Source organism: Triticum urartu, chromosome 4 (genome assembly GCF_003073215.2).
Source record: "Triticum urartu cultivar G1812 chromosome 4, Tu2.1, whole genome shotgun sequence".
NCBI classification, from domain to species: domain Eukaryota; kingdom Viridiplantae; phylum Streptophyta; class Magnoliopsida; order Poales; family Poaceae; genus Triticum; species Triticum urartu.
In genome coordinates, this window is record NC_053025.1 from 491,749,075 (window position 1) to 491,762,092 (window position 13,018).

Here is a 13,018-nt window from a genome sequence, read left to right on the forward strand (position 1 = left end):
TGCCCTGCTTAGAGGAAGCACTGGATTGCTTCAGGCAAGTTGGTCTGCTGCCGTTTGTGACTGATGAAGAGCACTGGAATGAAGAGCTTCTGCTTCAGTTCTATGCCACCCTCCATATAAAAGGATACAACAGAGATCCGAAGACTTGGTCCTGGAGTGGATGAACGGCAATGTCCATCATGAAGCCAATGCATTTGATATCATTGAGCTCACCGGCCTGCCCACTCCAAGCGAATTCTTCGAGGAAGGCTGTCAACTACATTCTGAAGCTATTGAGAGCATATTCCAGAGGCCTGAACCCAATATGAGTCAGATGCTCTCAATGATGAAGCCATTGCCTCATGATGCACCCTATCCAACTGAGTTCTTCATTGAAGACTTTGAGTATCTGCCCAGGACCATATATCACATCATCCGACGGACTCTCTGGCCCATTAAGGGACACTCACCACATGCCAAGATTGAGGGTGCAATGAAGACTCTCATATTCTATATCCTGCATGGCAAATGCTTCAACGCACAGGATCTCTTCATACGCCAACTTGCAGCGTCAGGCTTAGAATTATTTGGTTTGAAATTCTATGCTCCTTGGGTGATGAGGCTAATCAAACTGCACTCTGCGATCTCGTATCAGCCCTCAGCCCGAAACCATCGGATCTTCCTGCCAGATGTGGATACCTCTGATGAAGCCATATATCCCGAACCTGTCAAGCAACCGATAAGTCTTCAGAATGCAGAACACCAGAACTTCACGCAGAATGTTGAAGGTGTTGAAGCCATATCCAGGGTATATCCGTTGGCTGGCACTACACGTGCACCAGCATCTACTGAAGCCACAGACAGCACAAATGCTCCAAGACCCAAGAAGCCTGCTCGTGTCCTCAATGACCGAGAGCTTCTTGTGGCCCTTCACCAAAAGCAGGATAGGCATCACGACTGGCTAAAACGTCAGATGAAGAGCCTCTTGGTGGATGTCAATCGTCTTCGAAACCTTGCCACCAAGAATGCCTTCGTTACTCACGAAACCTGCCGTCGTACATGGAAAGGGCTCTCAATGATATGCACTGAAGCTGAACTTGAAGAGGATGGCTTCACAGAGCGTTTCAAGTTTGACACCACACCTCCCAGAAGGGCTGTGATGCGCAACACACCATCACTTGAAGTCTCTGAGTTTTCTTCATCTGCTGCCACAGTTACTTCAAGGATCATTGATGAAGACGACGATGCTACATCACCACCACCTGCTTGAGCACCTCCAAGCTCCTCTGCACCGCCAAACACCTCCAACGACCCTGCTGCTCCTGGAAACGAGTAGACACTCTATGTCTTCGAACCTTTTTAGTCCTTGCTGACAAAAGGGGGAGAAGCATATGAGTTGATAGTCTTCAAGCGGGTCCATATGGGCGGGTGCTATATTTTTTGCTACATTTTGCTTCGTGCTTACAACTCACATTTTTGCTACATTCGGTTCTTTGAGTTGTAACACTAAGACTCGATGGTCGTCTGCTACTCGTTTGCCACTCTGTTTGCAAAGATAAATTCCGCATATGCGACGATAAATTCCGCACTTATCTCATTCTCCAGACGTCCATTTTTCATTATGCATGTCATTATCTTCATATACTTTCACATGCATAGTGGATTGTCATCATAAGCTGAAGTGGATCTCCACAAATACAACCCGCCATGTGCATTTGCATTCCAAAAGCAAATTAACTTATATGCACATCTTCAGGGGGAGCCCTTGCAACTTATGAAGACAATTCCCTATCCTTTACAAACTTCACACTTTATATTCCCATTGAAAACTTCAACTAGTTTGTCATCAATCACCAAAAAGGGGGAGATTGTAAGTGCATCTAGTGCCACCCCTAGTTGGTTTTGGAGTATTGACGACAAACCTAGTTAAGGGACTAATGTGTTTGTGAGAATTGCAGGAAAACACAGGTAGAAGTCCCTCATTGATTCGGTTTTACTACCAGAGATGATCCCTAAAAATGTATGAAGACATTGAAGACAAAGGTGGTATATGAAGATATTCACATTGAAGACTATGACAAAAGAAGACACGTTATGAAGCTTATGGAGCTCGAAGACTTAGATCTTTCGTAGTTCTTTTCTCTTTTGTGTTGAGTCATAGGAACCACCGTACTGTTAAGTGGGGTCCAGGAGAACCAGTCAGAATGACTGAAGTGATGCCTAAATCAAAAACATATGTCTTCGAGCGAAGACAATGAGAGCGAGTCTTGTCCAGAGCCGGACAAGTCAGCTTTGCTTGTAGCCCAAGTAAAGTTGCCATGAGAGTTTGAAATCTGACTGTTGAGATACGTGTCAGTTCCTTAGTGACCCAGGGTCATTTCGGACAAATCAGGTCGGGTTGCCAAGTGGCTATAAATAGCCCACCCCCACAACCATAAATGGTTGACTGCTCAGATTTCAGTGCACGGCTTTTGTCGATTGAGAGCAACCCACCTCGAAGCCTTTGAGAGAAAATTCCTAGTGAGGAGAAAAGCCCTAACCACCCAGAGCCAGAGTAAATTGGGCATCACTTAAGTCTTCTTGTCTGTGTGATCTGAAGACTTATTACACTTGAGGACTGTGAATCCTCTAGACGGTTAGGCGTCGCGTTCAGAGCATCCAAGAGACATTGTGGATTGCCAGTGAACGAAGTTTGTGAAGGTTTGGGAGTCTACCTTGAAGACTTACCAGAGTGATTGGGCGAGGACTAAGTGACCTTAGCTCAAGGAGAATACGGTGAGGACTTGGTGTCCTGAACTGTGTGTTCATGACTGGGTGTCCGGGACTGTGTGTCCTAAGGTTTAAATACCTAGCCGCTCCAACCAAACGTACAGTTGTCACAGCAACTGGAACTGGTCCAACATATCATTGTCTTCAATGAGTCACTGGTTTCATCTTCACTTCCTTTTCTTACTGTTACTCATTGTGAAGTCATTGCATGCTTGCTTTATCTTTTGTCTTCACAACGTGAATGTATGATCTGTTTGGGTTCATAACTTCTTCCTACCTGATCCTTATTACACTGAAGCTGTTTGTCATTGTGCTTTCACTCTATTGAATACATGACCATGGCTGGCCTAGTGTAATCTAACTTTCGCTGCATAGTAATAGGCATAATCTTCACTGTTTGTCTTCATAACTCTCACGTTTTGAAGACTTTCATAAAAATCACCTATTCACCCCCCTCTAGTCGATATAACGCACTTTCAGTGATGTTCCGGTAACTTAGCTAGTTACCACAAACACCTCTCTCTTCATTAAATATGTGACACATAAGCAAAATTGTATTGAAGTGTGTGATGTTACTTCCAAGTTCCTCCCTATTGTGACCAGCCTTATAAACATGTAGTGATATTCATTCTCGAAAACAGAAACATGGAGTGATATCCTGGTCCCCATCTTGACGAGCAATCATTTGTGGGTTGCACCATCAGTCGTCTGAATCCATCATGGTGCGCTGCGGAATTAGCAGCCAACAGCCACCACCAGAACTTCTTCTCTTCGTAGTATACCAACTACTCTCTCTGTCCCATAATATGTCAAAAAAGATCTTGCATTATCAAACAGAGGGAGTACCCAAGATCAACCTCGGATCAAACCAAATAAGTTCTTCTCTGCTACCTCATCACACGCCAAGCTTAGAAACGGCCACGAGTAATTCCCTTTTAACGGGGCCGTTGTTGGTTTTGCTTGGATTTAACCATAACTTTTCTTCGAGAATCGAGTTCGATCTTTACCAGGCCGCCTTCTGAACGATCTCCCTGCTCTGTCATGCCATGAACTAGTCGTTGGGCTCCGTGTAGGTGAACCCTCAAGTTTGAGGAGTCTCGTCTTCCCCGTGAGCCTGACTAGCTTTTCGCCTGTGCTCGAGTGCCCTGCCCACTGGCCACTGCCCAGCATGTGACGACGCCGGTGTGATACGGACAGAGGTCGCTTTTCTAGTACAGTACTGGGTTGATGATGGCTTTGGGACTGGTAAAGTCGGAATCTCGCATAGCTGCAGGCTGCCGGCTAGCTAGGGTAGACCACAGTCTACCATAGGCAGGGTGGCCGATGCAGCAAAGCTTGAAAAAGTCGTTGTCGCTGAACTCTGGCTTGCTCGCTTGATTTAGGTTGCTACAGTATGTTTTACGTTTTGTCTTGTACAAACGCTGGTAGGAATATTAATTGGGAATTTGACAACCAATGTACTTGCAGGTCTAGGACGTGTCGTGGGAAAATGCATGCTGTGTAATCAAAAGGTAGCAATGGAAGATGCATGACATTGTAACTTTTATTACTTAACGATGTAACTGTTATTTTCAAAGAATAAATGAGATATTTATATTAAAAAACAGTTTTGCTAAGTCTCAGTCGACTTAGACTTCGCTATGTCTCAGTCGATAGTACTCCCTCCGTCCCATAATATAAGAACGTTTTTCAAGCTATGTTAACTTGAAAAACATTCTTATATTATAGAACGGAGGGAGTATTTTTCTTTGATTTTACATGAAGATTCGTGTAATTTTTTTTTCAGTTATGTCTCAGTGGAGTCAGATGTAGCCACGCTAAAAAATAGCAATAAAGTTCCCGCGCTCGTGATCACCGCGACTCCAGCGTGGCGGTTTTGTCCGTAATGCGCGTGCCGGGATGCAGTCGCGGCTTTGCCGGATTCTGTGTGCCATCGCCAGTGGAATAGCACGCCCTGGACCCACTCCACAGTGCACAGCTAGAATGCTAGATACTCCTACGCGTATCCCAGCCGCGCTCGGCTTGTCACGTGGACATGCATGCATGAGGAGAGAGCGAGGTCGATGGAAGTGGGCCGCCTACAGTGCGCGCCCTACGACTGACTTGCGTTGAAGGCGTGGGACGGTCCGGCCATGTGATGTGATCACCATTCGGCGGTCAGCACCGGGCGGGCAGTCAGGATTTGTGGTCACGCGAGGAATTCCGGCGCGCTCGTCGTTCACACGCCCGGTCACCTGGGCCCCGAAGGTCTGCCTCCAGATTTGGGTAATCCAATGGGGGTGCCCTTGCTTCTGGCCGCCAGAGATTACGGCCGAGACGATCAGAGTTACGTTGCGGTAAACTGGTAGTAGTAGTCGCTGCCGGCGTAGGACCGACGGTGGGACTAGGGCGAGTTAAGAACGACGGGACCAAGCCACTTCGGCCGCGCAGAACGGCTCCGGCCCCTGCCTCCTGGAGATGGAATGGGCGACGCCGCATGCGTGCGTGCGTGCCTGTCGCCGTGGCCCGGGTTTCCGCGCCGCGCGCGGGAAGAGACTTCGGACCCGAGCTACAGCTCCTGCTGGGAACTCCAGCCGATCTCCCGAAGAGGAATCCTACGCACGCACACGGCCGGCGCGCGCGCATCATCTCGGAACTGTGCGCGCACGAGCTCGCGGTGGACGGGCGCCTACGACACGCCAAAACGGGGCCTGTCGCACGTCAAAACCCACGCGCCCCCCGTTCGCACGCGTGCGCCCCCGGACGTCTCGCAGGCCCCAGCGCATGCACATGCACCTGCGAGGGGCCCCGGCCGGTCAAAGGCGACAGCTCGGAGTGAATGCCCCGTCCCCGCACGTCAGGTCGATCGATCGACCCGGTCGATCGGAACTGGCCGTAAATGCCCATGCAGCCCCACCCACCCCCACCTGTTCCGTTTCAATGCGCTGCCTGGCTCCGGCCGGCGTCGTCCGCTGCCTCAGCCAACCTGGCCGTGCGTGCGCGCCTTGGATCATCATGGATCGGGTAGCCATGGGATCGGACGCAGAAGATAGGATATCGTGACCAGCGCCGTCGTCCTCCATGCGCGCGCTCAGCGCCGGCCGCGACCCGACGGCCTCGACGCTCCCGCAAGATGCACGGTGAACTTGCACGTTTGTTCTCCTGACGTAAACAAGCTTTTGTTTTGCACACACCTAGACCTAGGGGTATGGACTTAGATGTTGGGCCACCTTTTTTCGAAAAGGAGGGGGGAGGAATGCCCCCGGCCTAGATGTTGGGCCACCTAGTTGTCTCGCCAGGACATCGATGGCAACAGGGTTGCTTTTACCAGGGTGTTCTTATCGTATCAGGCGCTCGATCATGCGCTTAAATCCTTAAACGATTATATGGTGCAAAGAGGAAGCAGCAAGAAACCAAGATATTAGGTGAGAGATACTGTGTACGTAAGCGATTGCGTTACGTTAGAGAGCGCCTATCCATCTCTTCGCAGGGTGTGTAGGATGTAGGGTGTAGGTGGACGATTGCGCTGAAAGACAAGACGATATTGGCCGGCACATGATGCTACTTATATCGGGGTAGAGCGTTCTGTATGATAGACATAGAAGTGACATGTTTTTATATCGAGATTCGTCGTTGTGTGGTTGACTTTGATGCATCAATTATCGACGTCAGTCTAGCTCATAGCGGATTACTTACGTGCGAAGAGTTTTCGTCGATGTGCTGAAAGTTGGAACTTGGACCTAGTGACCTGCTCCGATAAATCAAGACTTTTAACTGAATAGCCATCTTAGCGCTGGGCGGATGCTGTCATGAGCAGGCAGGTCGGTCCCGGACTTCAATTCAGAGTTCCAAACCGTAAGAATTTTTCACTAAACAGGAAGCGTTTGATCTGAGTTAGCTCGTCCTGCTGCCTCGTAAGATAGAAAAGGCATTTAAATATTTATCTACCACAAGCGGGGATAGCTCAGTTGGGAGAGCGTCAGACTGAAGATCTGAAGGTCGCGTGTTCGATCCACGCTCACCGCAAAAATTTTATTTTGGAATAACGCAGCCCAACCCAGTTATTATTCCTTTCTGGATATCGCTATGTCTAGCTCATAGCGAAACCTAAAACTAGCTTCCTCTCGCGTCAGGCGGCTCCCTGAATGGGGCAGCCCAGCCTTGCAGGAGGCCACGGCCTCGTTTTTTTTTCTTTTTTTTTTCATGTTCTTTTTTCAATTTTTCTTTTATTTACTTTCCTTTATACTTCGGAAAAGTCTACATAAATATATTAAAAAATAATTTTCATAAAACATTTGAAATTTTCTGTTAACTAACATTTCAAAAATGTTGAATGCGTATACATAAAATGTGTATCACGTATACAAAATATGTATATAAAAATAAAAATGTGTGAAAAAATTGGATCATGTATTTTTAACTTTTAGCATTAAAAAATTATTAAACAAGTATTTGAAAAATGTTAAATGTGTATAGATAACATGTTTACTGGAGGAACACTTTGTGTGCTACCAAACGTCACAACGTAACTGGGTGATTATAAAGGTGCTCTACAGGTGTCTCCGAAGGTACTTGTTGGGTTGGCGTATTTCAAGATTAGGATTTGTCATTCCGATTGTCGGAGAGGTATCTCTGGGCCCTCTCGGTAATACACATCACTCAAGCCTTGCAAGCATTGCAACTAATAAGTTAGTTGCGGGATGATGTATTACGGAACGAGTAAAGAGACTTGCCGGTAACGAGATTGAACTAGGTATTGAGATACCGACGATGGAATCTCGGGCAAGTAACATACCGATGACAAAGGTAACAACGTATGTTGTTATGCGATCTGACCGATAAAGATCTTCGTAGAATATGTAGGAGCCAATATGAGCATCCAGGTTCCACTATTGGTTATTGATCGGAGACGTGTCTCGGTCATGTCTACATAATTTTCGAACTCGTAGGGTCCGCACGCTTAAAGTTCAGTGACAATCGTAATTAGGGTTTTTGTGTTTTGATGTACCGAAGGTTGTTCGGAGTCCCGGATGTGATCACGGACATGACGAGGAGTCTTAAAATGGTCGAGACATAAAGATTGATATATTGGAAGCCTATATTTGGATATCAGAATCATTCCGGGTGAAATCGGGATTTTACCGGAGTACCGGGGGGTTACCGAAACCCCCCCGAGGGTTAATGGGCCTACATGGGCCCTAAGGGAGAAGAGGAGGACCGGCCAGGGCAGGTCGCGCGCCCCCTCCCCCCTAGTCCGAATAGGACAAGGAAGGGGGGGGCCCGTTTCCTCTTTCCCCCTTCCCCTTTCCTTCTCCAACAAGGCAAGAGGGGGGAGTCCTACTCCCAGTGGGAGTAGGACTCCTCCAGGCGCACTCCTAGGGGCCGGCCGCACCTCCCCCCTCCCTCCTTTATATACGGGGGCAGGGGGGCACCCCATGACACACAAGTTGATCTTCGTGATCGTTCCTTAGCCATGTGCGGTGCCCCCTTCCACCATATTCCACCTCGGTCATATCGTAGCGGTGCTTAGGCGAAGCCCCGCGTCGGTAGAACATCATCACCGTCATCACGCCGTCGTGCTGACGAAACTCTCCCTCAACACTCGGCTGGATTGGAGCTCGAGGGACGTCACCGAGTTGAACGTGTGCAGAACTCGGAGGTGCCGTACGTTCGGTACTTGGATCGGTCGGATCGGGAAGACGTACGACTACTTCCTCTACGTTGTGTCAACGCTTCCGTTGCCGGTCTATGAGGGTACGTAGACAACACTCTCCCCTCTCGTTGCTATGCATCACCATGATCTTGCGTGTGCATAAGAATTTTTTTGAAATTACTACATTCCCCAACAGTGGGCAACCATGTCAAATGTCTAGAACCTCCTTGTTGAACTTGCTTATTCCATTGTAGGAAATTGAACGATGCATGGTTCTCATGACCTTCTGGAGAATTTGGCACATTCGCAATGAAGTAGTGCACCATAAACCTACTCCCCCCATGGAAGCTTCTAAAAGATTTTTGGTAAGCTACCTAGACTCCTTGGTAGGTTTAAAGATTGATCTCACTTCTGACCCGATTAAAGGGAAGCTCCTAGTGACATATGATAAAGGATGTGATAAAGGATGTGACCTTGACAAACCCACATGTGATAAAGGATGTAGTTGCCCCTCATGTGTGGTGTCCACCAACGCCTGGATGGGTGAAACTAAATACTGATGGTTCATTTTTAGAGAATGGCACGACTAGAGCTGGTATGGTGCTGCGAGATGATAGAGGTCGCATTATTTACTCAGCTTGTAGACAACTCTTCTCTTGCCAGGAAGCACTTGAAGCTGAACTCTATGCTTGCATGGAAAGACTGTCTTTTGCCATTCAGAGAAGTGACTTGCCAATTATAATTGAAATGGACTCTGTCGTTGCTGTCAAGTTGATTCAAGCTTCAGGTCTTGATAGATCGATTTATTCTTCTATAGTTAGAGAAATTAGGCACCTTATGTCTTTTCGTGATTTTTGTGTTACTCATGTAAATCGCAATCAAAATAAGATTGGCGATAGTTTGACTAAATTTGCTAGAGTAGAGGGCACAACGATGACCTGGGTTGGTTCTGGCCCGATAGATTCTTTAGAGCTAGCCAAAGCTGATTGTATGGACAATGTGATTTGAGTAATATAAGAGTTTACCTGAAAAAAAAAGAGCTGCCTAATTAGCCAATAACTGAGCTAGCAGGTACAAGGATTAATAAAGCTTCGTATGATTGTCTAAAAAAGAACTAAGCTAGCTGGTTGTTTCTTAAAAAAAAAAGAGAAAGAGAAGGATTTGACCGTTGGACGCCAGCCTGCCGATCCAACAGCGCTCAAAAGTCAAAACACATGTGCGGTCACCAGCAGGTCGATCCAGTAGTTGAGGAATTCAGAGTTCTAAACTGAATGTGTCCTTTGACGACTGAACTGGAAACGCTTGATCTTTGTTTGGTCGCGATGGTGCCTACTTCTGCAAACAATAAGTAAGCTTAATTAATCGTTAATTCCATAAGCGGGGATAGCTCAGTTGGGAGAGCGTCAGACTGAAGATCTGAAGGTCGCGTGTTCGATCCACGCTCACCGCACAATTTTTTTTCCGCATCCGTCGGCCCAGCCTTTTTATTATTTTCAAAAACAGCCATTTTTTTGCATGTAGGAGTAACCCAGCCCAGAACAGCAACGAAATGGGCTTTTAATACTAAAGTAGGCCACGGCCTTAAAACTGTCCAAGACGATGGACGCCATATCGAACTGCCGTCCCATTCGCGGCGGCCTCTCAAGAAACCGCCAGTTTCCCTGCGTCAACCGACCGGAACTGGCATACTTCGCTCGCAGTCATCATCAATCCATCACCGAGCATCAGGGCACATGGACGGAGAAGGCCGGCTCCCGCGGCGACGGCCGTGCCGGTGGTGGCACCCACGACGCCGTCCGCCGCAGCGTCGGCGTTACGCCGAAGCCGTCCCCCGAGGCTTGCGCGCTGCATTGCCGGCGGCAGCCCGCGCGAACGGGTACGGACATAACCTGTGGACGCCCGTGGCGGCGCCGCGCGTCGAGCTCGTCCCCGTCCTCGTCCCTCCCCGGCGCAGGAAGCCCGGCCTCGTTCTGAGTATGGCGTGCGTGGCGGTTAAGTTCCTTGGTCTGCTCATCGGCGCGTTCGGTACGTCAGGGTTGTGAGATCGGATGACTCCATAACTACAGTTTGCATCGGCAAACGCAGTATTCTCGACAGTGCGGTGCGTATGGTATGGCTGCAGCATTTCTGGTAGGTAGGAGTAGTTGTTACTGGCCGTGTCTCTAAGGACTTGTGTCTGTTCTACGGTCTTCAGTCTGCCAACGGATAGTTTCCTGTTGATTCCTCTGCAAATTTAGCTAGAACGAATGAAGCAGTGCCGGCGTGCCAAATTCATATCTGTATCTGTGTGTCATTCGGCGGGCGTAATGTTGATTACTGCAGCATCTGCAAGAAAAGATGTCACCCATGTTTTGCAAGTGTTCTGCTGTAAGGGACAAGTTGGGGATCACTCGATCTACTACGATCTCTCACTAGTTTGAGTTACAAGCTTCAATTACATACGAATTTGATTACAGAAACAGAGGAAGACAAGGTAGGAGAAGAACAAAGAAAGGGGAGGAGGTAGCCGCCGCCGATTCGTTCGGTGATCCACTGGATGCCCTCTCCTTGTGAGCGCCGGGCTTAAGTAGCTGGAGGGATGAGTCTTGAATGGGCCAAGTCCATGGGCTGGCCCAAGGGGTAGGCCCTGTGCGCGTACAGGTTAGGAGGGCTCCTAACATCGCTCCCTCCTTGAAATCCGGCTTGACCCCAAACCGGCATCGCCAAGAACCGCCCGGGTCCCATTGCACTCGATGGTCGTTTACTTGCTCGAAGTCACGGCGGTAGCAGAAGGTGGGGGTGCCTTGAACGACATGGGAGTAGTAGTCATGGACAATGGCGACCCAGTCGGATGAACTGTCGAGGAAGTGGTCATTGTTGAAGTTGATGGAGTACTTGCGGTCGACGGAGCCTTGTGCGAAGCAGGCAGCGATAGCGATGACACCCCTCCCTCCTTGAGAACGTTGTTGATCGTAGCCGGTAGAGGGTACTATATCCCCCGTGGCATGTGCTCTCTTGTTAATCACCTCCACCATCATAATTGTCGACGACCAAAAAGTAGAAGCTGGGAAGGTGACAAGACAGCGGGCAACCAAGGTGGCGCACCTCCCTTTCTGAAACACCTCCCGTCGTGTCAATTTCCTTAGCAACAACAATCTAAGGCCTCCAGGATCCCAAGACATGCCCAGCTGGTAGCGATGTAGGTCAGAGCCCAGCATATCAACAGAATCAATGAGAAGCAAATTTGTTGGACTACCATTGAGGCTAGATAGCTCAACGGGATTCTTGCTGATATGTTGTTGTAGCATGGCCATAATCAAGGACTCCACTGTGTGTGTGGGAAATGCCTGCTCAAGATATAGCCCCATATGCACAATGGCTTCCGAGTGTATTACTATGGATCGACTAGCAGGTGCAATGGAGGTAAATTGTTCATCGTTGGGTGATATTCCTGTAACAAGCACTAGTGTACGAACATTCCGGTCATGAACTGGAGAATGTCGTGGGGAGTTAAGCTGAAAAATTGGCCAACACTGTGATCCTTCAGTTTCAAGCATCAGGCACCTTGTGCGCCAGACCACACAGGGAACGTCCAGTAACTTCTCCACTAAAACCGAGTGTTCAACTGATGCACAAACAAACCAAACGCATCTCTAGAGAATAGATCTTTACTTTGCACCACATGGATATTTCCGTGAGCCACTTGGAGGACTAGATGCTTGGTATTTTGGTACCTTGTGATGCATGTCCTTGCTGAACAGAACCAGTTTTGCACAACATTTCCAGAGTCAGTAGAGAGCTGAGACAAACGAATGTTGCTCTGCTCATGGCCAATTAATTGTAGCTCCATTAAGTGGCCCGAGATAGACATACAAGGAAACATACATTCCATTTGTTCTGACATCACAATTTCACAAGGTGTTTCTCTCGCCGTGCATCGTTTCATCTTCCTGTACTTGCAAAATATTTTCATTCCGCTCCATGCACCCACATATACTTTCAGAAGTCCTGTAAAAGCAGCACTTTCCCCATAATTCGTTCCATTAGTTCTCGAATCTATCCATTCCCGACTTAATTGCTTACCATCAGATGTTGCCTGATCCGATAGACGCCCAAACTGCAGTTGTGTATCAGTCAAGCAATTGAAAGGTTCCTCCATAAGAATTAGCACGCAGTAGCAGACACCCATCCGAGAATTACCCAATAAGGTTTGGCCCCGATGAAAGCTTCGGCCAGTTATGAACTCCCGAGTACTTGTTGGATCAGGTGGATGGTGGAAACAAAGCAGTAACTCCAAATCCTGATGAGTTGTATGCTCCAACATGTAAACCATAGCACCATCGACTTCCTTCTGTTTCAGATTTGCTCGAACAACACCCACCAGAAAGTAACAAGTTGGTTGTACACGCTGAATAGCTGATGGTTGCACCATTTTTGAATCGATTTTGCCATACATCATCTGATAGCGACATCCCGTGTCCAGCAAAGTCTCACAAGGCAGCATAAAAATATTGAGTGAATGTTTATCCATGCAAAGGCCAAGTGTACTGAATAATGGACAGTTGATTTCACCACAACAGACTAGTTCATATGGTCTAGATTGCATGAACCGAAGGAAAATACTACTCGAATGTTCTGTGCTTAGAGCACCCATTTTAT

The 13,018-nt window shown here is 48.0% G+C and overlaps 2 non-coding genes across 2 annotated transcripts; both read left to right on the top strand.

Moving 5' to 3' along the window:
• The first annotated feature begins 6,680 nt into the window (after positions 1–6,680).
• TRNAF-GAA lies at positions 6,681–6,753 on the top strand. Its single transcript has one exon. It is a non-coding gene; the product is annotated as a tRNA-Phe (tRNA).
• A 3,004-nt stretch (positions 6,754–9,757) lies between these two features.
• On the top strand, positions 9,758–9,830 carry TRNAF-GAA. The gene has a single exon. It is a non-coding gene; the product is annotated as a tRNA-Phe (tRNA).
• Positions 9,831–13,018: the final 3,188 nt, after the last annotated feature.